Source organism: Rosa chinensis, chromosome 2 (genome assembly GCF_002994745.2).
Source record: "Rosa chinensis cultivar Old Blush chromosome 2, RchiOBHm-V2, whole genome shotgun sequence".
Lineage (NCBI taxonomy): Eukaryota > Viridiplantae > Streptophyta > Magnoliopsida > Rosales > Rosaceae > Rosa > Rosa chinensis.
The window spans coordinates 73,681,650-73,708,450 of NC_037089.1; the positions used below are offsets into that span (position 1 = coordinate 73,681,650).

The following is a 26,801-nucleotide window of genomic DNA, read 5'->3' on the forward strand; positions in this document are numbered from 1 at the left end:
AATAATGTTTTTCTTGCTACAGTCTAGTAAAATAAATTCATACTCCAACCATATATAGATGATAAACTCTTACTAATATCAAAGCAAGGAACACTCACTCACCCACTATAATCATAATATTAACAAAAAAATAAATATGCCAAAGAGCTCATGGATTGGCACAAAGTAATTATCTAAAATTATTAGAGTATCGTTTAACGCTTAAATCTTATTATTAATAAAATAGACTATTTTAATTAAGATTTTAACTAAGGTATCTTAAACAGACGATAATTTATTTTGAAATTGAGCTACACTAATGTAGTATATGAAAAAACCAAAGCTATAATAGACTTATTTAACGGTAAGAGTAATTAGTTTCATTACAGCGGAAGCGAAGCAGTTGGATTCAAAATTAAGGAGAGGACCGTTGACAAGGCAGGACGCGCTTTGGATTTGACATTTAGGAATGGTATTTCCGTAATTAACCACCGCAAATGAGGTATTTTCAGCACGCGGGGGGGGGGGGATTTTAACTGTTTTACGGCCCCCGGCCAAATGATTGATTGCCCGAAGTGGTAGTGAGCTGGCAGTCGTGAGTCGTACTTAAGTGGGCCCCACCCCCTCCGAGCGCGCCAAAAAGGGTGTGGGGTGCTGAGATCACGTGCCGGTGTCTTTAATATCCGGAGATCTTGATCGTGTCCGCAGAGAAACAGTGCCACGTCACCCGAGGTACTCAACCCTTTGATTCGTCGTGGTACGACGGCGTTCACACGTGTGCCCTTGCGGGTTCACGGACTTTGGAATAGAACGTGTCCCACCGGATTGGTCCCCCCCCCTCATGGAAGCCTAATCTCTAGCGTCTTTGTAAGAGGACATGTGGCAATGCGTGGACTTTTTGGGAGGGGGACTTGGGCCGGCCTCTCCATTGTTATACATACAAAGATGTTGGGCCGGTTTTCGGTGTGGGTCCCGTTGGACGACGGCAGCGCATTTCAATTGGAGACCGTTTAATTTCGTTGTATCCGATAAACGGCTGCGATTTGCGACGTTTTATACTTTTCCCTTCTTTTCCCTGTTACGAGGAGGAATATGCTGCTGTCAATACTCTCAAGGAAGTGCAATATACAAACCGAAATTTAACCCCGGGGAAGAGGTCAATAGACTGAGTTCTTGATTTTATTTTATTTATTTTTTTAGGAAAATGGCCGAATACCATAATTTTAGATAAATTCGTCTCTTTTATCTCACCAAACTTTTGGATTTCCCCGTTACTTATAAAATAATTGATTTTGTTCCCTAATACTCAATTAAGCTCTTTTTATTTTATTTTATTTATTTTATGGACTATTTTGCCTTCTTCCCATTTGTCACATAGAGATAAAGTGGGATAGAGAGAGAAAGAGTGAGGTCACCGAAAAGTTTAGTATACAAACTGAAATTTAACCTTCGGAGTGCTAAAATTCATGGTAAAGTTGTCAAAAGATGAAGAAATCTAGAAGAAAAGCTATGGAGGCTATTGAGAATGAAGAAGAAGTAGAAGAACAACAACAACAACGAGAGAGAAGGGGAAAACTGATATTTCTTCAAGGTAGTTTTTACAAAGACGACTAACTAACTCACAGGAAAGGATAAGCCCCTATTTATACTAACTTGATATTGACCATCTATATTGACTGTGACTTTGACCCTATACTCTTAACACGGAGAAGGTCAATAGCCGAGGTCTTTATATTTTTTTTACTAATTCTTTTTACCTTTTTAATTTGGTGTGTATATATTGGTTATTAGAGTAAAAAAAAAAACATCTCAATCAAATCATATTTTATGAAAATTTGTTCATTTAACTAACATGAATTTTTTTTTTTTCCATTTAGAGATTTTTTTATTCTTTGACAAGCAGTAGGATTCACCATAAACTGTCTCCCAAAAACCTTTTCTTTTGCTTGAAGTGTATTATAAGGCGCCTACTATAGTGAGGACGTCACTACTCTCCTTCACAAAATGACTAATTCTTTTAAAACAACATTCTTCGTCGATTTTATATCTTGATGCAAACTCCAAAAACTACCTACTTCGCTTGAGCCAATACCCCTCGATCACTTCTTCCTTTCCTTTGCCAGGTTTTACGGTGCAGCTAGCGTATAGCTTATGGTATTGGAAAGAAACTTTTTACAACCAGTCAGTAGACCTCATATTTACCAACGATTACTTAAGATACAGTTATACACTAGTTCATATAATGTATAGCACTGCCATGGGCGGTCTCTGTGTTCAACCAATCATGATCGTCGATTGTGACCACTATCATTACACGTACGTACTCGTGCTTTCATCTACGAATTCTTTCCTTTAATGCAAAGACAGGACCATAACTTTATGCACCACAGAACTTGTATGCCCTAAGCAAAGTCACCATCGATCTCGATCGATCAATTGCCAAGAATGTAGTAGCTAGTGGTAACTAGCTAGTAACAAAACACCATGATCACTGGACCAGATATGAGAAATCATAATGATCGATGCAGGCGGCTCTACCTATATTGGCCCCATAGTTATGATTCATGGACATGGACGTAGTTAGAGATAGTCGAACAGGCTCGATTGACCTTCCTGATCTTGATTAACTTTTATGTTTAATAATGTTGTATTTCTAGTGGGGAGTGCTATATACACACTCACTTGAGTGTGTGTGAGCCACACTCAGACAAGTGTTAGTTTCTCATTACTATCTACTATTTAATTACACAATAACAATTAATGTTACTTTGAATTTATTATTTTCCATCTCTACCCCTAATCATATTTCTCCCTCCATTTTTTACTTTCCCTCCACTATATATTTCTAGATAGAACGCTGAATAGCTAGAACCCCATTTAATCATAACCCATGTGATTGTGAATATGCTTATAACAAAAAATAGGTACCACTTAATAGCCTATTATGAGCATTATAAAACACAATATAATCAAACAAACTAGCCTCTCCATTATTGACTTATTCGGCTACAATAGTGTTGCATTTATTAGTCATAGCAGTTAGGTAGTTTTTATTTTTTATTTTTTTTATTTTTATGACAGCTAGGTAGTTTATCAAGAACTAACATTTAGCAAACTTGGTTGGTAAGGTACTATAAGATCCTTTTTTTTTTCTTCAACCATTAAGATCAACAAAAAATAAGAACTGCAAAATAAGATCATTATTTCCATTAACGTTTTGCAAAATTACATCAGAAAAAAAAAAAAAAAAAAAAAAACTACTATTCAACCAATTTTCACTACCTGAGAAATGAAACAAGGCTAATTGGACAATATAAATGATAGCAGGTCAATTAACTGATTTCCTACAATCACGTCAATTAAAAGAGGAAATCAGGTATATAAGAGTAAGAACTATCTCACAATAGAGTACCGATTTAATTAGGGACCATTATGAGTATATATCAGTACCAACTATCAACACAAAAATCACATAAATTGATTAAGAATCTTACCTCAATGTAAAAGGCAACCCACGAAAGTAACTAATATAGCTGGAAATTGCATCTCAGAAGCTTGTTTTTTCTTTCTTTCTTTCTAAATCAGGGATCTCAAAAGTTTACTTTGAGGTAATTAAGCCTCAGGCAGGAAAATTGAAGCTTTAATTGGCTTGTGCCGGGGAAGGAAAGTAGAAGGAAAGGGGTCTCTAATCTCTATGTTTTCCTAAATAGGGGTAGAGATGGGAAAAAATAAATTCAAAGTTGCATTAATTATTATTGTGTAATTAAATAGTGGAAAGTTATAAGAAGTTGACACTTGTCTGGAAGTGTGTAAATAGCACTCCCCATTTCTAGTTCTATGTAACTTGTAAAAAGTCTGGATTCATCCTCTTATTTATAATAATAATTTACATGAATTTTTCATGATCAATAATTTTGACATTTCAAAAATTTGACCATTGGTCTAAACTTTGTTATTCGTTCAAAAATTTTAATTGTTATGAAAGATTTCAAAACATGATAAAAGCTACTTTGGTATTTTGTTACCTTAATTGGCATGTAAACTTTGACAAGGCAAATATCTAACACTAGAAATGATTAAGAACCAATCGTCTTGACCAAGGTAAATGGTAAATTATTAACTAGATAGGGCCATCTAAACGTGATCAAGTGTATGAAAGATGGAAGAGAGAAGCTCCAAGATATTACTCAACATGAAGGCAAATCAATCGATTCATGGGATGAGGACATCTAAGTGATCTAACCCAAGAAAGTATCAACGTTATGAACTTATGATCTATTTTTAATGGCTACCTACGTGACCCCACGACCCCATCATGATCACATATAGTGTTTGTTAAGAACATTTATAGCTGCCATGTACTATTCAATAATTAGTTAATTGGATATTTTTGGAGTTGCCCCAACCCAATTCAAACGGATATTGAACTTGTTCTTAGCTGATCGAATCTGTCAAAATCAAATGGAGGTCTTCAAACACATCACTCCGACGACAAGTTCTATAGAGCTGATGCCTTCCAACTTTGAAAATAATCGGCAAGAAAAAATGCACATAGATAAGGATCGTCAGATTTTCTTGGTGCCCAAAAGTCGAGAATAGTCACGGTACGATGGAAGTGGAGACCGATAGTCTTGAGGCAGTGAAGCTTACAAGTGATGAAGAGATGTGCTATGCAGTAGAGGGCATGAATGCATGATTGTGAAAGAGATATATAAGATGTTTAATGTCAATTTTTTTGTGTTTTTGCTACATGTCACAGGTCGAGTGAATAATAAATAAATAAAAACTGCTGGTTCCATTTTTAATTATGTAGTTCAGGATTAAGGAACATTTGTCGTGGAGATTGATCATCAATGTCTCGTGTTTATTATTGATAGTGTGTAACAATGTTAATGTAAGGATATGGGTAGCCCTCTTTTTATTTTTATTTTTTTGATACAACAAACAAAATTTAAAAAATTATCCAAATAAAGCGCTAGAGACATAGAAATGGAGAGACAATTATACAATTATACCACACACAAATTTCAATTTTCTCATGGCCTAAATTAGTAAGCATATCAGCTATGAAGTTGGCCTTGCGAAAAGCATGACGGAAACAAATAAACCGAAAATTTTGGACAATGAGCTTGATATCCTCAACTAGATGCTTAATTCTCCAGGGAGTAGAAGATTTGCCTAAAATGCTCTCAAATTAGCAACTTTGAGTGTCCTTCAACTCATCATTTGAAATGGTTATAAAAAGCAGCTGCATTCAGTCTATCTCTTAGAGCTATGGCTTCAGCCACTAGCACACCAGCATCACCAATCTTTTTTGTAGCATTCATAATAGGATTACCATATGCATTTCTCAAAACAAAGCCAATAGTGACAACACCATTTCAAATAGATCCATCAAAATTAAGCTTCATCTGATCATTGTCAGGGTCATTCCCACTTATGCATTATAAGGGATATGAGTAGCCCTCTTCTTCCTATGCGGCGGGAGTTGTAACCTTACAACCGTTACATCAGTCATTCCCACTCTTGTAGACTTATTAATTATATAGTTTATTTCTTCTATAAAAACCAAGAATTTGTTTTCCAATCTGGCGTATAATGTTGAGTATTGATAAAAGGCTTTCTCATTTTTCTCATGTATTTGCCGGTTGGGTCATGGTTTGCTTGTTTCAACCCAAACTGAAGTTAATAATTAAAGAGCTCAGATTTTCCCGTTTGTTTCTGATAATGGCCCAGGCCCGCCTTTTTGTCTTGTTTTTTTAACTTTTCTGTGTGAATGTATAGATACTAGAAAAGAATATGGACTAAGGAAAGTAGGAAACAATGAGAAGCAGTTTTACAAATTAATGATCAACCATTAACGATCATCCATGTGAAATATAGTGATCATCACATAAGAAAAAACTCGTAGTGTATTGTCGAGGAGTAAGCGGTGAAGAAGATGATATAAGGAACACGTCCTACTTAGTCTTAGTATGTACAACGTAAATTACAAACTTATAATTAATTATACGAGGTTTTGCCTTCAAATCTTACTTCAAATGCTAAATAACAGACACATGTGGATACAGGGTAGTCGATATTCATTCACGAGTATATTGTAACTTGTATAGACACTTACACGACATACGTGATGTGGAATAGTCAATAGTGGATGGTTTATTAATGTCATATATAAACATGAAGTTGGTTTAACCTAATTCTTAATCCAGTATATAAACTTCCAAGGCATTCTTGTCGTTGACGGTCCAAAGTCTCGTTGCATTTACCCACAAACCATAATTAAAATATTGCATATATGAAAGACATGGTACCTTTAATTACGTACACAAAAAGAAATTAACTATCCCAACCTTTCTTCATATATATAACTATCAATCATCAGAACAGGGTTCAATGGAAGGCACTTGAAACTGAAAATTTAAGGCTAATCAAGTCAAACTAAGCCTCGGGCGCAATGTGAGGCGTATTATTTTGAAAGAGATCACGATTTACCAAACAATAGTAGTAAAGTAAGCAAACAAAAGATTAATTTTGATTTAATGTATTGTAAAAGGCGAAATATACATTCGAAACATTTGGGCTGTAATGCATATATAGTTAGGATTTATCTCAACAACTTCACACAAAATTTTCAGGTGTCAAAACTTAGCGATATCAAATTTAGAATATACACAAGTTTGATACATTCATGTAAAATTCACTTCTAAAAAAAAAGAGCTTGCTTCAAAATTTTCAAGTCAAATAGCTTTTTTCACTCCCCAAGGCATGACAATCTCAAAACCAAACGTGTTGTTTCACATGCATGTTAGGCATATGTGCTGCTGATCGAGATCCGATATGATCCCCTAAACCAATATTATATATATAATCAATACTAGAAATGAAGAGGTAGATGTATGTATATATTCCAGAAGACAATCAATACCAGAAATGACGAGGTATATATATGTAAACCAGATTGATTACTATGCTGATCATGATCAGATGTCGCTAATTGTGCTGGTGGGTAAGGTTCAAAATGATGAACGATATGTATGCTGGAGGCTGCTGAAGAAATGTCCATAGATGATTTTGAATTCGTCTACCGATTTTGCCACTTTACCAACCATTATTTTGCTTTGAGGAGCATATGGGTTAGATATATTAAATAGGGAAAAATAATTACTTCTTTAAAATGGTTGGTGGCTCTCAACTAATATGTGTAATTTACCCAGCTAATAATAGTTAAAAACAACATGCCATATATATGAAAAATGGATGATTATCAGAAAAAGACAACATGAGAAAATTCCACCCAGGTTGGCTTTGTTTTTTCTTCTGCTAATTTCTTCTTCTATTTTGTCTGCATTTATCTTAATAATTAATCAGATTTGGAGGAATGGAATAAGCAAGCTTATTAGTGCGCAATCTGTCTATATCCCTAGTTGTGATCAAGAACTATATAATTATCAGATTAATACAATATGCTAAGGAAAGAGAATAGTTTCATAATCAAAGAGAGGAAAAGAGAAATTAAGACCAGGGAAACCAGCCAAATCTTTTATTTCTATCAATCACCATTGGAGTGCTCGTGATATAATCACATATCCTTTTTGAACTCTTTCTCACTATCCATATATTTCCCAATATTCCCATATACCAAGTTGAACAACAAATAAAAGTACATGCAAATATAATTATAAAACAGAAAAAACAGGAAGAAGAATAAGAAGAACAAATGCCTGGCTTTCCCATGTACGCCGCTAAATCTTTTGCTTCGATGAATTCTCCACCGAAATCACTCAAAGTAGTAGCACTGCATGTTCCTCATGATAAGAAGCTCTTCTTGAGAGAGGGATATGATCAGTCTTCAGTTGCAGGGACCATTTCAATTTCTTCTTCTTCTTGATCATCTTCATAACTACTACTTCTGATCCTAGCTTGTCAGTAGCTGTTGCTCAAAGAAAACCCGGCCAGAAACATGGACTAAATTTATTTTAACGAAGTGGGAAGAGTGTTATTGGGAGTACTCAATTATATATACATACAGCTAATGGGAAATAAAGAATGGGGAAAATAAGAGAAAGAGAGAAGAAGGAGAAGGAGGTCTGTTTTGTTCCCAAGAAGATGATGACGAGCATTTCCCGTTGATGTTGTTTTCAAAGGAGGGAAGGAGTTGTTGTTTTAATAGGTATTGCAGAGCCTTTTTGTTTCACACTTTGGGGCTATTGCAAAGACTTTTTGTTTCACACTTTGGGGCTATTGCTTTTGTCTTCCGGCTGCAAAAACAGTTTGAGGTTTTAGCTTTTCTTTGATTTGGTATAATTTTCATCAGCAAAACTAGCTTGATTTAGGGAACAATGTAAATCCAAACGGATTTCAAGCAATAATTAAATGCTCTGAAGAATAGCTAGCTAGGTAGCTATGCATGAATGTATGCATAATTTATTGGATGTTAAAAGTTTGGAGGAATTGTTTATCGTGACATCTGTCCACCGTTTTCGTTGTCTTCATGTTTTGGCTGGTCTCAATATTTAGTCAAAACTTTGGTAAGAATTAACTTGTATATTGTTGTTATCTGCAGCACCAACATCGATCATCATATGATTAATGAATGAGGTTAGGTTTGCTTTCGACAATCGTTCACACGTGTGTAGGATACACGCACGTATGTATGTATGTATATATGTACATATATATATATATATATATATATATGACTCAGTCGGAAAAGATCACCTAGGTTTACAAGCAATAAACCTAAAACAAAGGTTCTGGAGTCCATCAGAGATAAAAGAGATAAATCTCAATTTGATTGATAATATGATAAAAGATAGTTCTGCAGCCGTTTAAGGTTGCTTATATATGAGAAAAGAAAACCCTTGGGAGACTAACAATGAAACCCTAAAGCCCACGGGTTAAAACAAAACAAATCTAAAATAAACTAGAAAACCTAAAATAAAAAGAATGCAAAACTAGCCTAAAAATTATTAAATCACAAATCAGATAATTAAGACGATACATTTGGGCCTAAATCTGATAGGGCTCACTAAAGTGAGTCTTGAAGATCTCGTCGTTCTCATTCTGGAAATGTATCATGCATCTTAAACGGACATTCTGGCCAAAAGTTAGTCAAATCTGATTCAAAATCAAAACCTGACTTTTAGCACGAGAAACCCGAAAAGTCCAAAACCAAATCTTCTTGAATATTCCAGCGGCTAGTAACATGATTACGTGTGAGTTACCTATTTTCCAATCACTCTTCTTAATTTCATGCCGCTTCTTTATTTTTCTAGTTTTTCGGCTAAACTAGGCCCATTCTCGCGCGTCCTACATCAATATAATAGTTACAAATAAATGAGAAATCTTCTACTAAAAGAGTCTCATGTAAAACTGTCATATACTCATGTTGCTGCATCATTATTAGGTCAATTTGGATTTTTGAAAAAAAAAACATTGTATCGTTTAGGTTAGAAGTACAAGGACAATGTTACATGAAATGTTCATCATCCTCTCACATTTTCAAAGCTAACTTAAATGATTGGGAATTGAGTTATGTGATGAATGTTGAGAATATATACATCCCACGTGGGAAAAATGGGACCTTGCATATAGTTAGTTAGTTTTTTTAATTGAAGGAGATCAATCAAATTTATAATTCAGCAAGCAGTACCAGAAACGACACACGCCAGAGGGGCCGACAGAAAGAGTCGTCATTTAGGACATACAAATGACCTATTCTAACAAAAAAACAGAACCTCGCACTCCCGGATACACCCACCTTTTAAGAACATTTATTCTAGCAAAACCTAGAAACTCATAAGCGAAATAAATAAATGTGATAACCGAGTAACTAGATCTTGCGACCCAAGAATTAAACATTTAAACATTACTAATTGAGGATGATGCACCAACATCCCCAACAGTTCTGCCATCTGTATGCAGCTTCTCTTTAGCACACTTAGGCCTAATCTTGCTTCTAATTGCCTTTTGGGCCCAAAAGCCAATCCAGGTACCCATTGGGTTCCAACTTGAAAAAATCCTAGCAGCCCAATACCAGGCCCAAATAACCCAACTAGGACAAACTCTAGATGAGATACCAGCCTCCTCCACCATGCTGTCGTCGCCGCTGTAGTCCACTGCCACACCTGCCGTTAGACCACGTGTGATGCTATCGCTAGCGCCATCGCCGACGGCCATAGTTGGCGAAGACCCTTTGCCTAACAGTTCCATCATCCAGAACTCCTCCGCTGTCAACATGTTAGCATTGAAGCCAACTCCGCCCGCCATCGTTGTGACCAAAGTTAGTTAGTTTGCCTAGTGGCTCAGTCATCTATTTTATCAGCTCTTTTCACTTATCAACAAAAAAGAAATAACTAAACAATAGGACGGTTATTAATTCAAATTAATCTAACAAGTACGCGCGCGCGTGTGTCTATATATATAAGAGAATAAGTTGGGTGAAAGTTTTTTTTTTAATATTACTATATATTTTTTTTAACCCCACCCCACCCCATCACCACATGGAGCTCGAACACACGTACCCGGTAAAAGTTATTTGAAAGAAAAATCAATCATTTTTGCTTTTAGTTAATCTTGAATTCTTGAAACATAAAAATTGGGTTGCAATATTTAACTAGCTAGCTGTATCATTATGCTTAATATATACCACCTAATCCCTTATTCAAAAAAAAAAATAAAAAAAAATGCTCAATACCACACGTTATAACAATTCTGGTTGTGGACGGCGGTGCTGCTGCTCAGATCGATGATGTTTGGGTGCCCAATTGCCTGGGTGGCCTGAGTATTTCCAAACGGGCTGACTCCTCTTGGGTGCCCAGTTGCTTGGGTGTGCAGAACATCGCTACTTGGGCTTGGACTCTCCTCGCTGCATCAGTTTCAATTCTGACCTCGGGCCGGATTTGGATCCGCATTTGGGATCCGGGTGGTACCCTAATTCGGATTTTGGATCCAAAATAGATGCTCATATTGTTCTGGTATTGGTTCTGGTTCTTGGGAGTTCGTCTGCCAACATTCGAGTTTTTGACACCCTCGGTTGCTTTCGATCTCTTGGTGCGTGTATCACCTCTCTTAGGTGGTCATATCACCGGTTACAGTTACAGTTACTCTTCTATTTACACTGCTTCAGTGACATACGCAGTGCAGCGATGCCTTATGGCATCAAGTCACATGGTTACCTGGTTCCCTTTCATTCTCGATGCGATTATGCATCTAGTTATGCGTATTTGTTTTTCTTTTATCATAGATGCGTGTGTGCATCTTGTTATGTTTTATTGCTTTCTTTCGATGTTTTATGCATCGCTCCATGTACTTCTCAGTTTCATTTAATATAATTTATCGTCATTCTTTCAAAAAAAAAATACTGCTTGAGTTATACAATATTTAAGTTGGCTATAATGCGCCGGTGGTAGTTCTGGGACAGACCTTAATTTATCTCCTACCAAACCCTAAAAAAAATGGTTAAATGGCAATGAGCCAATATGTCAATGACTGCAGGGTCAATTGGCAACCTGCCCCTTTGGAGAGGGGGAGAGGTAATTGGAAATTATTCAAAAGTTTCAAAAACCAGAACATGGGGCAGGAAGCAAAGTATATATCTGCATTCATGTCCGAAAAACAAAAAAAAATTATATATTTGCATTGGGCTGATCGATCAGATATTCAGATGCATGTATGGCACAGTACTGTATCTGTAACTGTACCGTTGAAAAAAATGAACCGTAAAAGTTCTACATTTCTGCCCTAGCTAGGCCAGAACTTTGACATGATATACATCACTTCCCTAATTGATTAGTTAATACTCGATCGCTTTTACTGTTTTACATGTGCACCGACAAACAAGTTTGGGTTTTACTTTTTAGACTTTTAGGGTTTATGCTTGGTGAAAGAGATCGACAAAGTCAAAAGAAAAAAAAATTGTCATAAACCCTGCTTCCTGCTGGTGTTTTCTTGGTCTTTGTGTGCGCGTATATATATATATATATCCCTAGATATGTATTAGTCAATGCGTGAAATGGTGTCTGTTGCAGCGGAGGAGTAGTATCCAACTATCCACAATTGTTAGTGAACACCAACTCTTTTCCTGGCTAGGTCTTTGAACTAATCTGGCTCTTTTAGTTAGTTGTAGGGTGAATTAATTGCAGAAAAGAATAAAGCCTACAGACACAAGATTAAGTGGACTGAATCTCATCCTCTACGAAATCCAAGGTGAAAGTAGGACTCGAGGATGAAGAGGGTCGTCGTCTTTTAGATTTGGTAAACAAAGGTCGACGTCGGATCGAATACATATATCAGGAACGATGATGTAGACAGAGTAGGTCTGGAGGAAATATGCAAACTAGCAAGCCAAAGAAATGCAGGACATAGACATGTAATAATTCGAAAGTGCATGTCAAATCAAACTAGTTCAATCATTTCTATATATGTTGCAAGTCTAGCTAAGCTGTAATGCAATTCCTTTCTAGTTAGGGCTTAATTACTTACAATCTTGTAATATTTCCTAAATTATCTATCTCTTTTTGTTTTCTCATTTGAAAAAGAATTGCTCGATATCATTTCTTTCTACGCTTATTTTACTATTTTAGTAAGAGGACCACTATTGTTACTTTCAAGGATATCCTACTTTGATTTAAGGGGGTTATTCACTGATTTGGAACAGAGTGCAGAGAAATCATTCACGGGTTATCAGGAAGCCCCCCATTTACATCCATATGTATAATTTATTTTTTTTTCGATAATTATTTGTTATATATATTTATACATGTTTACTTACTTAATAAAGTTAGTAAAAATAAAAGTGCATATATATATATATATATTATAGGATATGCATTTATATATTTTTGCCCAGGATTATATTGCTAGGTAGATGCAGCTCCACTTTCCGTACACTTGATCATACAGCAGTTATTATTTACGTACATTGTCTATTTTTGTAAAGGTGGCAGGAAGTCTGCTGCTAGGTTTAGTAACCGCTACCCCCGCCTCCGCCTTTACCACCTCCTTGTCCACCACTGCCGCTTCCGTATCCACCACCACCGCCTCCTTTACCACCTCCGTGTCCGCCACCTTGTCCACCACCGCCTCCATGTCCTCCACCTTGTCCACCGCCGCCTCCATGTCCACCACCTTGACCACCGCCGCCGCCATGTCCTCCACCTTGTCCACCACCGCCGCCATGTCCGCCACCTTGTCCCCCACCGCCTCCATGTCCTCCACCTTGTCCGCCGCCTCCTCCATGTCCTCCACCTTGACCGCCGCCGCCCCCATGTCCTCCACCTTGTCCGCCGCCACCTCCATGTCCTCCACCACCACCTTTACCACCTCCTTGTCCACCACCTTGTGCACCCCCGCCACCTCCGTATCCACCACCACCTCCTTGTCCTCCACTACCTTGTCCGCCGCCTCCTTGTCCACCCCCACCTTTCCCACCACCACTTTGTCCGCCGCCACCTTGTCCACCCCCTCCGTATCCACCACCACCTTGTCCGCCACCACCACCTTTACCACCTCCTTGTCCGCCACCACCTTGTCCACCCCCACCTTGTCCGCCTCCAGCTTGTCCGCCGCCTCCTTGTCCACCCCCACCTTGTCTGCCGCCGCCTCCTCCGTATCCACCACCTTGTCCGCCGCCTCCTTGTCCACCCCCACCTTGTCCGCCGCCACCACCTCCGTATCCACCTCCTTGTCCGCTACTGCCGCCTCCTTTACCACCTCCATGTCCGCCACCTTGTCCACCGGCTCCTTGTCCACCCCCACCACCTCCATATCCACCTCCTTGTCCGCCACTGCCGCCTCCTTTACCACCTCCATGTCCGCCACCTTGTCCACCGCCACCTCCATGTCCTCCACCTTGTCCACCGCCTCCTCCATGTCCGCCACCTTGTCCACCGCTGCCTCCATGCCCGCCACCTTGTCCACCGCCACCTCCATGCCCGCCACCTTGTCCACCGCCGCCACCATGTCCGCCACCTTGTCCACCGCCACCTCCATGTCCTCCACCATATCCACCACCTCCATATCCACTAGTAATGCTATCAACACCATGGCCTCCTTTTCCACCTCCGTGATGACCACCACCATGGTGATCACGTGCATTATTACCATCACCATTATCATCACCACCACGGCTTACTGCTTTTGATTCTTTTGTTTCGTCTTCTGCACAAAATGAGGTTGTTTAAGATGATGTTGATTAACTAATTGAAGAAGAAAACAAGCATGTTGATTTTCTATGACTCACGTGTTTGTGGCATGACTACTTCATCAGTCACAGTCACGCGACGCTCACCCGCGTAGCTATGACAGCTACCGCGTCGACCAAGAGCACCGTTGAGACTGCAATCGTCTACTGCAAACGTACACATAAAATTATCTTGGTCAGTATATCTATACATGCATGCATGCAGTTTATACATAACTAAACCAAAAGGAAATTTGATCAATATATGCGTTGAAATAACCTCGCTTTTCATCTTTGGGAACTATCCGACCAGCTGCCACTGCCGAAAAGACGAGACCAAGCGCAAGCAGGAGACATAGGAAAACATGGAGCTTGAAACTCATTTTCCTGGGCAACATACTGAACCTATTTGAGGTCGAACTACTTCGTGTTCTGTCGGGGATACAGAGGCTTTGCTTGACGTTATTTATAGCAAGAAGGGAGTAGTAAAGTACAAAAGCAATTAAGTAAAGTGGGTGGTTACTTATGCACTTGGGACACGGATCTAGACTCCTAAGGACTTACTTGGCTCCTGAGCATTTTGGCACATAACACCTGTGCATGCAAAGACCACCACCTCCCCTTGAACGGAAACAAAGTAAACCGAGACGTGTGTACAGGTTGAGCTCAGCAGAGATGGAAAAATGGTGGCATCTGGCCTCCGAGTTAAAACTATAAGCGAGGAGTAGGAACCGTTACGATGAACCTCCCGGGATTTCATGCTTAGCGTGAACTGGTTTTGAGAATAGTAATTGAAACTGAGGTCATGATCTTGTCCTATATATATCGTGTTTGACTATTAGCTTCCCCCGATCCTTCCATAATTTTCCAATGCTCGTACGTAGAGCTTCCACCTTAGTGAACATTTCTTCATTGTTTTAGAACATTATATGTATTGGATAAATATTGTTCATTAAGGTGAACAACCTGAAGAAACAATTTGATCAATATAATTTAGAACAATTTTTAGGTTCACCCTTAGGGTGAATAAGCAAATTCACTCTCTCTTGAGATTAACGCATAATAACTTTATAATTTTCTAATCCAACCACTCATGTTGTATAACGTAATATAAAGATTAGTTCTGTAAAAAATCAATCAAATTGAAGACCTTTTAGTTATTTGATTCAATTAGATACTTAAACGATTTCCGATTCGATTAATTTTTTACAGAGATGGTCTTTACAGGATAATTTAAGATATAAACCGTTGTATTATAATTTTATTAAGTAAAAATATGTTAATCGACAACATAGGTGAATATGCTCATTCACCCCTAGGGGTGAATCTAAGAATTGTTCTATAATTTATGGTCATATGTGATAGAGGATAGACATGCCGGGAAAAGTATAGGTTAATTAAACCGTTGAAGCTCTAAGAATATTTAATACACACACACACACACAATATATATACAAGCTTGCTCTGCTAAGGAGGTCCGTATTTTGATCACTTTTCTATCACATATTCACATCTTAACCGTTTAGATTGTAGGTCCTAATGTATAGATCACTTCTGTAAATTTTCAGCTAAATTGATGATCGTTAAGGTATCAAAAACAGCAATTTATAATTATATATGAACACGAACAGTTCAGGTTGGACATATGTAGTACTGTCCTCTTTGTTGAAGCACGTATTATATATATCAAATACATGTAGTACATTTACTTTACAAAGAAAATTAGTACATTTATCCTCTTAAAAAAAAAAATTCACAAAATGTAATCCATAAATCAGAGGTTTACCCTCATTCAGTACGCTTAAATGCGTTTTACATTTTTTTTTATGCAAATTGTAATGCTTTAGCTAGCTTAAATATTGGATCCGGATTCTCTCCTTGGTTGAGGTTTGTCCTTGGTTGTTCTTAACTTTAATTATGAACCATAAATTGCAAATCCAAAGGCTCATACAGTGACACTTCAGCAAAATAACTTTAAAACCTCATTAAAGAAGATGGCTTCTCTCTAACACCGTTTACTAGCAAAGGCAAAATGAAACAGTGAAGCGTCAAATTGATCTCCCTTTCTTCAGTTTCTCACTGTCCTTTGTCTTCTCTCTTAACAATCTTTCCATTTCTTTTTCCTCTCCAACAACAATTCAATGGTTTTTTTTTTTTTTTGGGTTTCCTAATTCATAGTTTTGTTCGTGCTTGATTTTTAGATGTTCATAAACACTATTGCAGACTTAATGTTCTGGGTTTGTTTTCGCTATGACACAACTCACAACAAGAACACTATAATTTTTATGTTTTATTTTTTTATAGAATTGTAATCAATACAACAAAGAAATTATATGAAATTGAGAAATCAGCCCACAACACTCCAGAACCCAACTATTGTATTATTTGTGATCTTGTACAAATTGAAAACCTAATAATTATGTAATTGGAAAATGGAAGTCTTTGAATTCAAGAAAATAAGAAAGCCAACAACCATTCATCACCTTAGCTATAAGCTATTGATTGAGAGAGCATAGACCGATCGAGAGGCATCACAGTGACCCATATCAAATACCCGATCCAAATCTGGAGTTGCAATAGGAATCTGTTGCTTCTGAAAATCACCTCAGCCTAGATAGCCGAGAGATCAAGGAACAAACGTCCTTCTTGATGAAGGAATTGCGGGGCGTGCCAGCACACGGCCAGAAGGCCAAGTGCAATTGTAGATGTAGTAGATGAAGTGCACGTGTTCTGACTTCGTCGAGCGACTGAAAGCCGATGAAGGAACAATCTCGGTTGAGGGTTCGATGCCTTTGGATCAAGGACTTTTGGGTTATTCAATGGACGAGTCGCAAATAGTGATTGGTAACCGAACAATTACGTAAAACTACTCCTAGTGCAAGAAACAAACACGATAGTAAAAGAGCAAGGAAGTAAACTCTAAATTAAGTGCAGAAAAATAAAGAGCAATAAAGTAAATCGCAGGAAAGTAAATAGCAATAAAGTAAAGAGCGAAAAAAGAAAATAATAAATGGCTTCAAGAATAAAACTATAAACTATTATCAAAAAGTAACAATGGAAACAATTGAAATCATACCAGGTTACAAGAAAAACGAAGGGAAATGACTTGAACTAGTAGAGTCAACAACTAAAGAAATGAAACTAATCTGGAGCTAAGAAAAATAAAAGGAAACCCATGATGGAGTTTTGACTGGAGATGCATGTGTATTTCTTGATTTGTCGACTGCTTCTTTATATAGAGGCTGAAGTGGTTGAGTCCTTCTTCCATGCAGCTGCCTTTACTTCAATCCAATTAACGTCCCGGTTTAATTGATGCATTAGAATACTTCAACAAATAGGAGTGTGGTTCTCATGTGACAAGTGGCATGTCAATTATCATGCATACATGATTAATCAACATTGATCAATTAGTTAATTAGTACTGCACCACGTCTTTGCTAAAGAGTCCTAACTAACCCATGAAGCCAATGTCCTTTATCTTTCATATCTCTCTCTTTGTTTGGATATGTATATACCACCCTAGCCAATGCTAATCCAAACTCCTAGATTGTTGCGTGGGGCTACAAAATATGAAAGACACTTATAACATACTTCCTCTAACATCTTCAGATAAAGATGTTGATAATTAGAAGATTATTAATAATTATCAGGAGCCTCCCTCCAATGGCTATGACTTGACGAAATGGAGGTTGATAAACCGGGTGTAAACAGAATCAGGGAAGAGAAACAAGAAAAGATTGTGAAAGATGAAATAAATTGATGAAGGGGAAATGGTGAAGACGATGGACGGTTTAATGACGAATGAAAAGATTGTAAAAGATGAAATAAATTGCAAAGCATTTCCTATTAAATGAGGTTTTAAAATTATTTTGCTGTAGGAGCCTTTGGATTTGCAATCTATAGTTCATAATTAAAGTCAAGGACTGCCAAGGACAAACCCTCAAGGAGAGGATCCGGATCCGGATCTAGCTAAATTTCCTTGGAATCTCTCTAACTCTGGATATGTAAGTGATCAATAAATGCAAGTTGTTTTCATGAGGCAACCTTCCCCTTTCTACCTTCCCCACTTATCTTGTGCCATGTAGAATTATTTATGATTAGAATCTATGTATTTAGAGCAACTCTAACAGTTTCTCTATAATTTTTGTATTATAGAAAAGCAAAAGTTAAAACTTTAGTGCTCGTTCGGTAAAGTTTTTCAAAATCATTTTTCAAAAATTGTTTTATAAAATGAAAATGAATAATTAAATTATTCGTTTTTAGGATTTGAATATGCGTTTGGTAGTATATCTAATACTAAACACCACAACAGATGTGGGCAACAGCCACACACGTATTCCCACGAAATTTATTAAGTGTGGATATGGAGCTGATATCCACCGCTCTATAACATGATTATATTAGGCTATCAGCTAAACTTTACACTTCCACAAGTGAAACTTTACGTTCAAAGCAATAACATGACAGATGGTCCCTGGCATATCTCTAAATTTTCCATGATGACCATTTGAGCAGGCTGATTCGATGCTAAAGGAGGAGGTTCAGTATCTTCGTGTTGCAATGGGACATGACGATAAATCCCTCGATGAATTTGTTGAAATACAAAAGACATGCGTGAATGATCTCATGTTTTTTTCTCTTAGCGCAATGCTTATGGTGCATCAAGTATTGCTGGAAATGAGAAGAAACTTGGGGCTCTGCAGAATGAGTTTGAGAATGTGAGGAAGAAGTTGGATGATGATCTTGGGAAGCCAGCGAGCCTTGAAGAAATGGTCAAGGTCTGAACACATGGTTATGAGGTATGCTTCTGTCTTTTATATATATATATATATATATATATATATAATGTTTTTTTTATTGTTAAGACAAAATGCCTTTGAATGAATTCCGTGACTAATCTCTTGTTCATTTATTTGCTATGTCATGTTTTTCTGTTGGGCATCACTTTAATCTCATTCAAAGTGGGAGTTAGACCTGGGAATTGAGTTGGGAAGGCTGGAATTTTGTTGTAGTTATATAGTTATACTCATCTGTTTATTTGAATTGTGTGATTGGATTTGAATGTGATCTGGGAAGGTTGGAATTGAGTTGTAGTTCTATAGTTATACTCATCTGTTTATTTGAATTGTCTGATTGGATTTGTGTGCATGTATCACTTTGTATTTTGTGCCTCACATTTATCTGCATCAGCTATTTGGACGCCATTTGAAATCTTCATTTACTCTGTTGGCTAGGTACATTACTCAATCCAATCATGCTTCCCAAATATTCTCTTATTAATTGGCAATGGGGGCTGTAGTGGAGTTATACCTGACCTAGATCCTGGAATACTAGTGGAGGAAAGAGGTGTTCATTTGGAGGTACAAGCAATGAGACAACATGAGGCTGATAATGAAACGATTTGAAGGAGAGCCAAGAACAGGAAGATAAACCTAGGGAGGAAATGAAGAAACAAACTCTGGCAACAACAGTTTAGCTTCATAGGCAAGTTTCATTATTTAGGTTCTGTCTCCTAATTACTTAAGTATCATATTATCTGGGATTGCTTTAATGTAATATGAAGTATTGAATGATGTAATGTTTTAATCCTTCAGTCCAATAGCATTAAAAATTTCTTTACATTGAATTGAATGGAATAAATGTAATGGGGTAGCTGGCAGGAAAATTTTCGTTACATTTAATTTATGGCAATTAAATGCAGGGGCCCACCAGTTTAACTGATGGTGTAGTTAAATAAAAAAAGCAATTAAATATTAATTGTTTGACGCACGGGTATGTAAGGCATGGCCCACCATTATTATAAACTCATTCTAACCCACGTACTTATATAAACGTGACTACACAAGAGAAAGCAACTGGCCTACAGGGCACTGACGCAAATAAAAATGGCTGCAATGTGGCAATGGGTTATAGACACACACATATGTGGCCTTTGGCCCATTTTTGTCACACATGTTGTATGTGGCTATTAGCCATAATTGTAGTAGTGAAAAATACCCTAAAAATAATGTCTATTTGTAAGATTATTCATATCGAACACCATCAACAGATTTTTGGTGAAGTTTATCTCTATCACCTTACAATCTTCTATTAAATTGGTTAATTATCATAAAGTATTGTTTACTGCAGCTATCTGACAAATCATTTATATATATAGTTTACATCAAATTTCCACCATCTGTTTGCATTTGTTTTTCTCATCATTTTCAACTTCTAACTTCTTGAAGACTCGATTCTCTCAGCTGAAGCATCATGAACGGTGGGGAAATTGAATTCTCCCCAGTCCCAATATTCATCGACAAAAGAGAAACACCAACAAAAATTGTAAATTGAATAAAAGCGGCAACCAAATCATCCGGGTATGAAGATTTTTGGGGGAATCCTTTCAAAGCTACAATCTAACATCTAGGTATGAACAAATTTCTCCAATTTTTAACGAAAAAACTAATTTCATGGTTGTCTCAATTGATCGCCAAAGTTGAAATTGGTGGCACATCAATGAATACTGCAAGTGGTTGTGTTGTGTTGCGATGAGAGCCGCCAAATATTTCTTTGTGTTTTCAATGTTATATCCTAAATTCTTCAAAATTGATGAAAACCTCGTATAGATGTTTTCCAAACTTACACATGAATTAAGAGTTGTATTCGGCATATCCTATTATGAGTTTTTGGAATACGCCCGCCGAACGTGTTTTCATGCTTTTTTCATACTGCAAAACAAAAAACAGTTTTAGAAAACAATACCGAACACAGCCTTAGTATCTTTTTTTTCTCCAACTTTGATTCTCTATTTTATAGCAATATCTAAAATCTCCATAATTCTTCCTTAGAGCAACTCTAGGCTTCGTCAACGGGCCAGGCTGGGCTAGGTTTTATTGTAAATCGAAGAATTCAAGTCTATCCGTATAAAGCGGGCTTGCAGGTTTTTTCGGGTATTCAAAACTGCAATTTACAATAATGAACATGAATGGTTTTGGTTCGACAGATTCGGTTCGTTCATTAGTTTAATTGAGTTTGATACCTTAACAATCATCAATTTGGCTGAAAATTTGCAGAGATGATCTATATTGTAGTACCTAAAAACTGAACGGTCGAGATATGGATATGCGACCGAAAATTAACCGAAAACTCAAACTTCACACGTTAATTTCAAAGCGGAGCTCCGCTCTGTGTGTGTGTGTGTGTGTGCAGGGCCCTTGCACTAAGGGATCCCTTTTTTGGTCTTTTATAGGGATAGGACATTAGACCAACTTTTCAATCACATTTCGGCATCTCAACCGTTTAGTTTTTATGTCCTAATGTGTAATTCATTTCTGCAAATTTTCAGCCAAATCGGTGATCGTTAAGATATCAAATTAGAATAAATCAATGAACGAACCAAATCTGTCAAACTTGAACCGTTTATACTTATAATCTTAAGTTGTCCTTTTGAATGTCTTAACGATAATCAATTTGGCTGAAAATTTGCGGAAGTAATTTACACATTAGGACCTAAAAACTGAACAGCAAGGTTAAAAAAACGCTAGGCGCTAGTCGGGCTGTGGATAGGAGACTAACGCCCAGACGCTTAGGCGGGTGCCTAGACGGCGCCTAGGCGGTTTTGTATTTTTTTATTTTAATTTTATTTTTTATAACATTTAACTAAATATATATATATATATATATAATTAAGTATTTTTTTAATTAAATAGAGATAGTGTTGAACTAGTATTCAATTATCCATTCATATGTTTGAGACACTTAAAAAAAAAAAAGTATTCAATTATCCAAAAAAAAAAAACAGAAGCAGCACGCCAGCATGCAATTATGCTTCTTGTTGGTCTTAACATCCTATCTCTTCTCTCTCTCTCTCCTAACTAACAACAGCCACAAAGTTTTTTTTTTATTCTATTAAACTCTCTCTCTCTCTCTCTCTCTCTCTCTCTCTCTCTCTCTCTCTCTCTCTCTCTCTCTCTCTCTCTCTCTCTCTCTCTCAAACAATAAACTAACCCCTTTGTTTTCAATTTTTCACTCCTCTCTCTTCCTCGTCCTCTCATTCACAAAACCAGTAAACCAGTAGCCACCACCTCCATATTCTCTCTCATCTCTCTTCATCTTTTTTTCTTCAATTTCTTTATTGTTCAATCAATTACCACACAAAATAACCAGAAACAAGAACGAAGGCTACGACGACGATCAATTTTAACCTCGTGGTTTTTGTACTATCAAAGCCGACTCCTTCACTTTCTCTCTCTCTCCAAGCTGTTAAGCTCCATGAAATTACCTACAAATCCTCCTAGAAAGACCGCCTAGCTCCCAACCACCCCCGCCCAGGCTCCTAGTCGCCCGCCTATGCTGCCTAGGCGGCCGCCTAATCCCAGTCTGCCCAACAGCTCCGATTTGGTATTAGGCGAGTCGGAGAGCCGGCGCCCAGAGCCTAGGCTTCCTGGGCGGCCGAGTTTTAGAACACTGCTGAACGGTTAAGATGTTAAAATATGATCGAAAAGTTGGTCTAATATTCTATCCCAATAAAATACCAAAAAAAGGAATCCTTTACTAGAAGGGCCCTGTATGTGTGTGTGTGTATACAGGCCTAATCAAGGGCGGACGTCTGCACTGTCGCTAAAGTGCAGACATCGAAGCAGGAGGCGACAACGGCGCAAGGCTTGCAGGAGGGAGGCTGGAGGCGTCCCAGACCGTTCTGGGCACCGTTCAAGGTCGGAGGAGGTCGGGCTTGCCGGTTTCTGGGCAGCCACCTCACCAGCAATTGCAGGTTCTGTGCAGCACCATAAAACCCGTCGCCGGCGACTCCACCCGATCGCAGACCCCTGACCTCTCTCTGGCAAGCCTCGTTGCGTCGTCGACGCTCGATCAAGGCCGGAGCAGATACGTTCGCACTTTTTCTGGGTTGCGGACGTCCGCTCTCGAACGGCTCCGTGTATATATATATATATATATATATATATATATATATATAAACACACGCATGCACACATATATATAATAGTTTACGGGCTTTTACAGGCCGGGCCTAGCGGGCTTTTGACGGGCCGGGTTTCAAACCCCTTAACAAAGCCCGGCCCTCTATCCATCCATCGGGTCGGGCCAGCGGGCCTCCATCGACTCACTTGATCCGCGGGCTTTTTGATGAGGCTTAAGCAACTCCAACAGTTTCCCTATATTTTAATTTTTCTCTATTTTAGGGAAAAATGAGCCTCTTTGCTCCAACAGATTCCATATAACTATCCCTATTTTAGAGAAAGTGAGGAAAGAGAAAACCAAATTCCCTATATTTACAGCAATCTCTAAAATTTTAAGGAAGAATTATGGAGATTTTAGAGATTGCTGTAAAATAGGGAATCTGTTAGAGTTGGAGAAGAAAAAGAAGCTAAAGCTTTGACTTTTGCTTCCCTATAATACATAAATTATAGGGAAGCTGTTGGAGTTGCTTTTAAAATTTTAAAGATTGCTGCAAATTTAAGGAATTTGGTTTTCTCTTTCCTCATTATCTCTAAAATTGAGATAGTTATAGGGAATCTGTTTGAGCAAAAGAGGCTCATTTTTCCGTAAAATAGAGAAAAATTAAAATTTGGGGAAGCTGTTGAAGTTGCTCTTAGTACCTTAAAAAACAACTAATTTCATTCCAAGTTTTACCCTTATTTATGTTTGACCTTATTAAATGCTCTCCATTAATAAATAAATAAATAAAAACTATTGACTCTTTTTTTTTAAAAAAAAATTTCTAACATTTTTTTCATTTCTTATATTTCCTAAGTTTTTCAATGAAAATTTTTCTTTCATTTATGAGCCAATGATAAAAGAGGTCATTTTGAAGTATCTTATTATAATCAAATACACACTAATGTCCCCATGATAATTAAGGTCACCGCTTTACAACCTGCCATTAAAAATAACAAAAATTACAACTCATGCCATCATCGCATCGTCTCTCTCTTCCCCGATCTATTTCAGACTATAATTAAGCCCCCCCTCTCTCAACTGACTTAACCGCCATTGCCCTTTAACACCGCCGATGGCATCTACGACGTCGCCTAGTCCAAATCTCACGACTCCTTCCTCATCGCCTTCGTCAAGCTCTATGACACGCGTGAGGTTAGCTCGCCGACTACAACCCCACGCGCCGCGACTCATTGTTTACCGCGTCATGGGACGACACCTTGAAGATTTGGACTGTCGACCACCCCGCCTCCATTTTCACCTTCAAGGAGCACTCCTACTGCGTCTACTCCGCCATCTTTGGTGTGAAGAGCTCGGAAGCTCGTTTCGATCGTAATGGAGGCCTTCGAGACCTCCAGCGGTACAACCTTGAGGAATGCTTTCGATAATGTCCTTTCCTTCTTCATCATCCTGAACGTAAAGCCACCGAGCACAACCTTAATCAGGTTCTTGTGATTTCTTGTATCGGAGACCTTTTGATAATCTTTTTGGGTTAATTGGATATGTAATCTTGACTCGTGTTGATCAGAATTGTGATTCGAGACTGGGTTTTGAGTTGGAGAGAACGATCTTTGATTGATTTTTAGTTCTTTGTTTGATTTGTTTCATGGAGAATTGATATGTGGTTGAAGAAAAATTGGTTTCATATGTATGTGGGGGTTTTTATCTGATGATGTTGATGTTGGGGGTTTTGGTTTGCAGATTCAGTATATACCGTAGCATTTGGTGAGACTGTTGCAAATTATTGTGGACGGTAACTGCGACATAGGTGTACATCAGGTTGCCAGCATCCATTTCAAGAACTTCATTGGAAAGAACTGGTTACCTCATGAGCCAGGTATGTAATGATTGATTGAATAGGGTTTTGGTTAGTATCTGAAATCCATGGATGAGTCTAGCTGTGCTTATTCTTCACCTGTTGATTGTTGTAGATGAGCAGAATAAGATATCACAAGCTGACAAAGACGTGGTTAGAGAGCACGTTCTTGTCTTTGTTACATAGGTTCCCCCATTGTTAAGGTACTTTGTTTGCTGTTTTGGCTACTGTGGCAATAGTGGGCTTGTGGCTACACGCATATTGTCTTTATGTTTTGTTTTAAGTTGTTAGTTCTATATAATGCCTTGAGAAATTTTGTTCCTTATTTGTTGGTGATCTAATGTCATTGTACAGGGTACAACTAGGTGAGTGCCTAAAGACAATTATTTATGTTGATTACCCTGAGCGGTGGCCACGACTTTTAGACTGGGTGAAGCACAACTTGCAAGACCAACAAGTTCATGGAGCTTTGTTAGTTTTGCAGATTCTTTCTAGAAAACAAGAGTAAGTGTATCATAATTTACTATTATTATAAAGTGATTATTATATATGGCTATTGCTTGGAGTTGCACGACCTTCTAAAAGAAACTACAAGTTTAGCTAGTAGTTTTCCATCTGAGGCATACCATGTGCTTAATGTGTATTTGATCACAAGATTGTTATAGCAATTAATGATAAATTATGTTCTCATATCTGGTGGGGATCACAAGATTCCTCGGGTTTCTGTACTGTACAAGTGATGGGCCAAACTTTATTGAGCAATTGGAGAATAACAATGCAAGTAATGAAGTTGGTGTGGTTGGAAGAAGTGGAGTGGCTTGCAGATCAAACATGACAACATCGACATTGTGATGATCAAGGTGAAAACCGAGGGTGAGTACTCGGGCTTGAGCACGAGCTCATTCCTGGAGTTGTTGAACGACTTGAAGTGTAAACTATGCAATTCCGAAATGGTTAATTGCTGATCATGGATTCGATTTGTGGTCTCTGTAGTTTAATTATTATACTATTACTAGCTCAATGTGATTAGTATAGTTAAATTGGAAATGGAAAAGATTACTGAGAGATTAAATGTTTAAAACTATCTCTTTCAATTCATTGTTGGGGTTTCCTAAGCTGTGCTCCTGCCTCCTTGCCAATAGAAGTTTGGAACCATTGGTTATTTTGTAGCTGAGATTAAAATCATTTGTTGATGATATTTGTGATCTGTATGGTTTTTGCACTCCATCTACCAAGTTTTATCCTGCGACAAAATGTTCATAAGCATATGCCAAAATATGATTTCCCCTTTCTGCCAAGCTTTTGTGTTTGATTTCCCCTTTCAATGCTTGATAGGTTATATTGTACCAGAAGTAATATCCAAAGCTTTCCCTCATTGAAGTGGAAAATCAGGTTTTGCACAAAAAATATTGCTCAAACTCATGGGCAGAGTGATTTTCCCATGTCATTTCCAATTTGGCAGGATGGCACTTTTATTTTTTCACACAAAATGGATTGCAATTCTAAGTGTCTATAATTGGTACTGTCTTGGTTTTCAAGTGGGCCACTGTCAATTACTGGCCACTGACATGCAATATGACTGGCAACGCTAGTGACATGATCAGTTACATGTTTAATTACTTGGTCAGTTACATACATTGTAAGTGACATGGTCAGTTATATAATCAGTTACATGTTCAATTACATGCATTGTAAGTTACATGGTCAGTTACATGATCAGTTACATAATCTGTGATATGAGGTTAACACACGTTGCCAAGGAGTTGGCCTTTTCCAGTGACTTCTCTGTCTAATAACTTGTCTAGCGACCTGGCCAGTGACCTCACTGACTAGTTTCATTATATGATCCTATAAAGTATGTATTTGAACTAGAAACACTTCCAT

General features: G+C 37.7%; 1 pseudogene; it reads left to right on the plus strand.

Annotated features, from left to right (window-relative positions):
- Nucleotides 1-12,965: 12,965 nt before the first annotated feature.
- Nucleotides 12,966-26,801, plus strand: part of LOC112184971 — a 37,826-nt pseudogene continuing 23,990 nt past the window's right edge.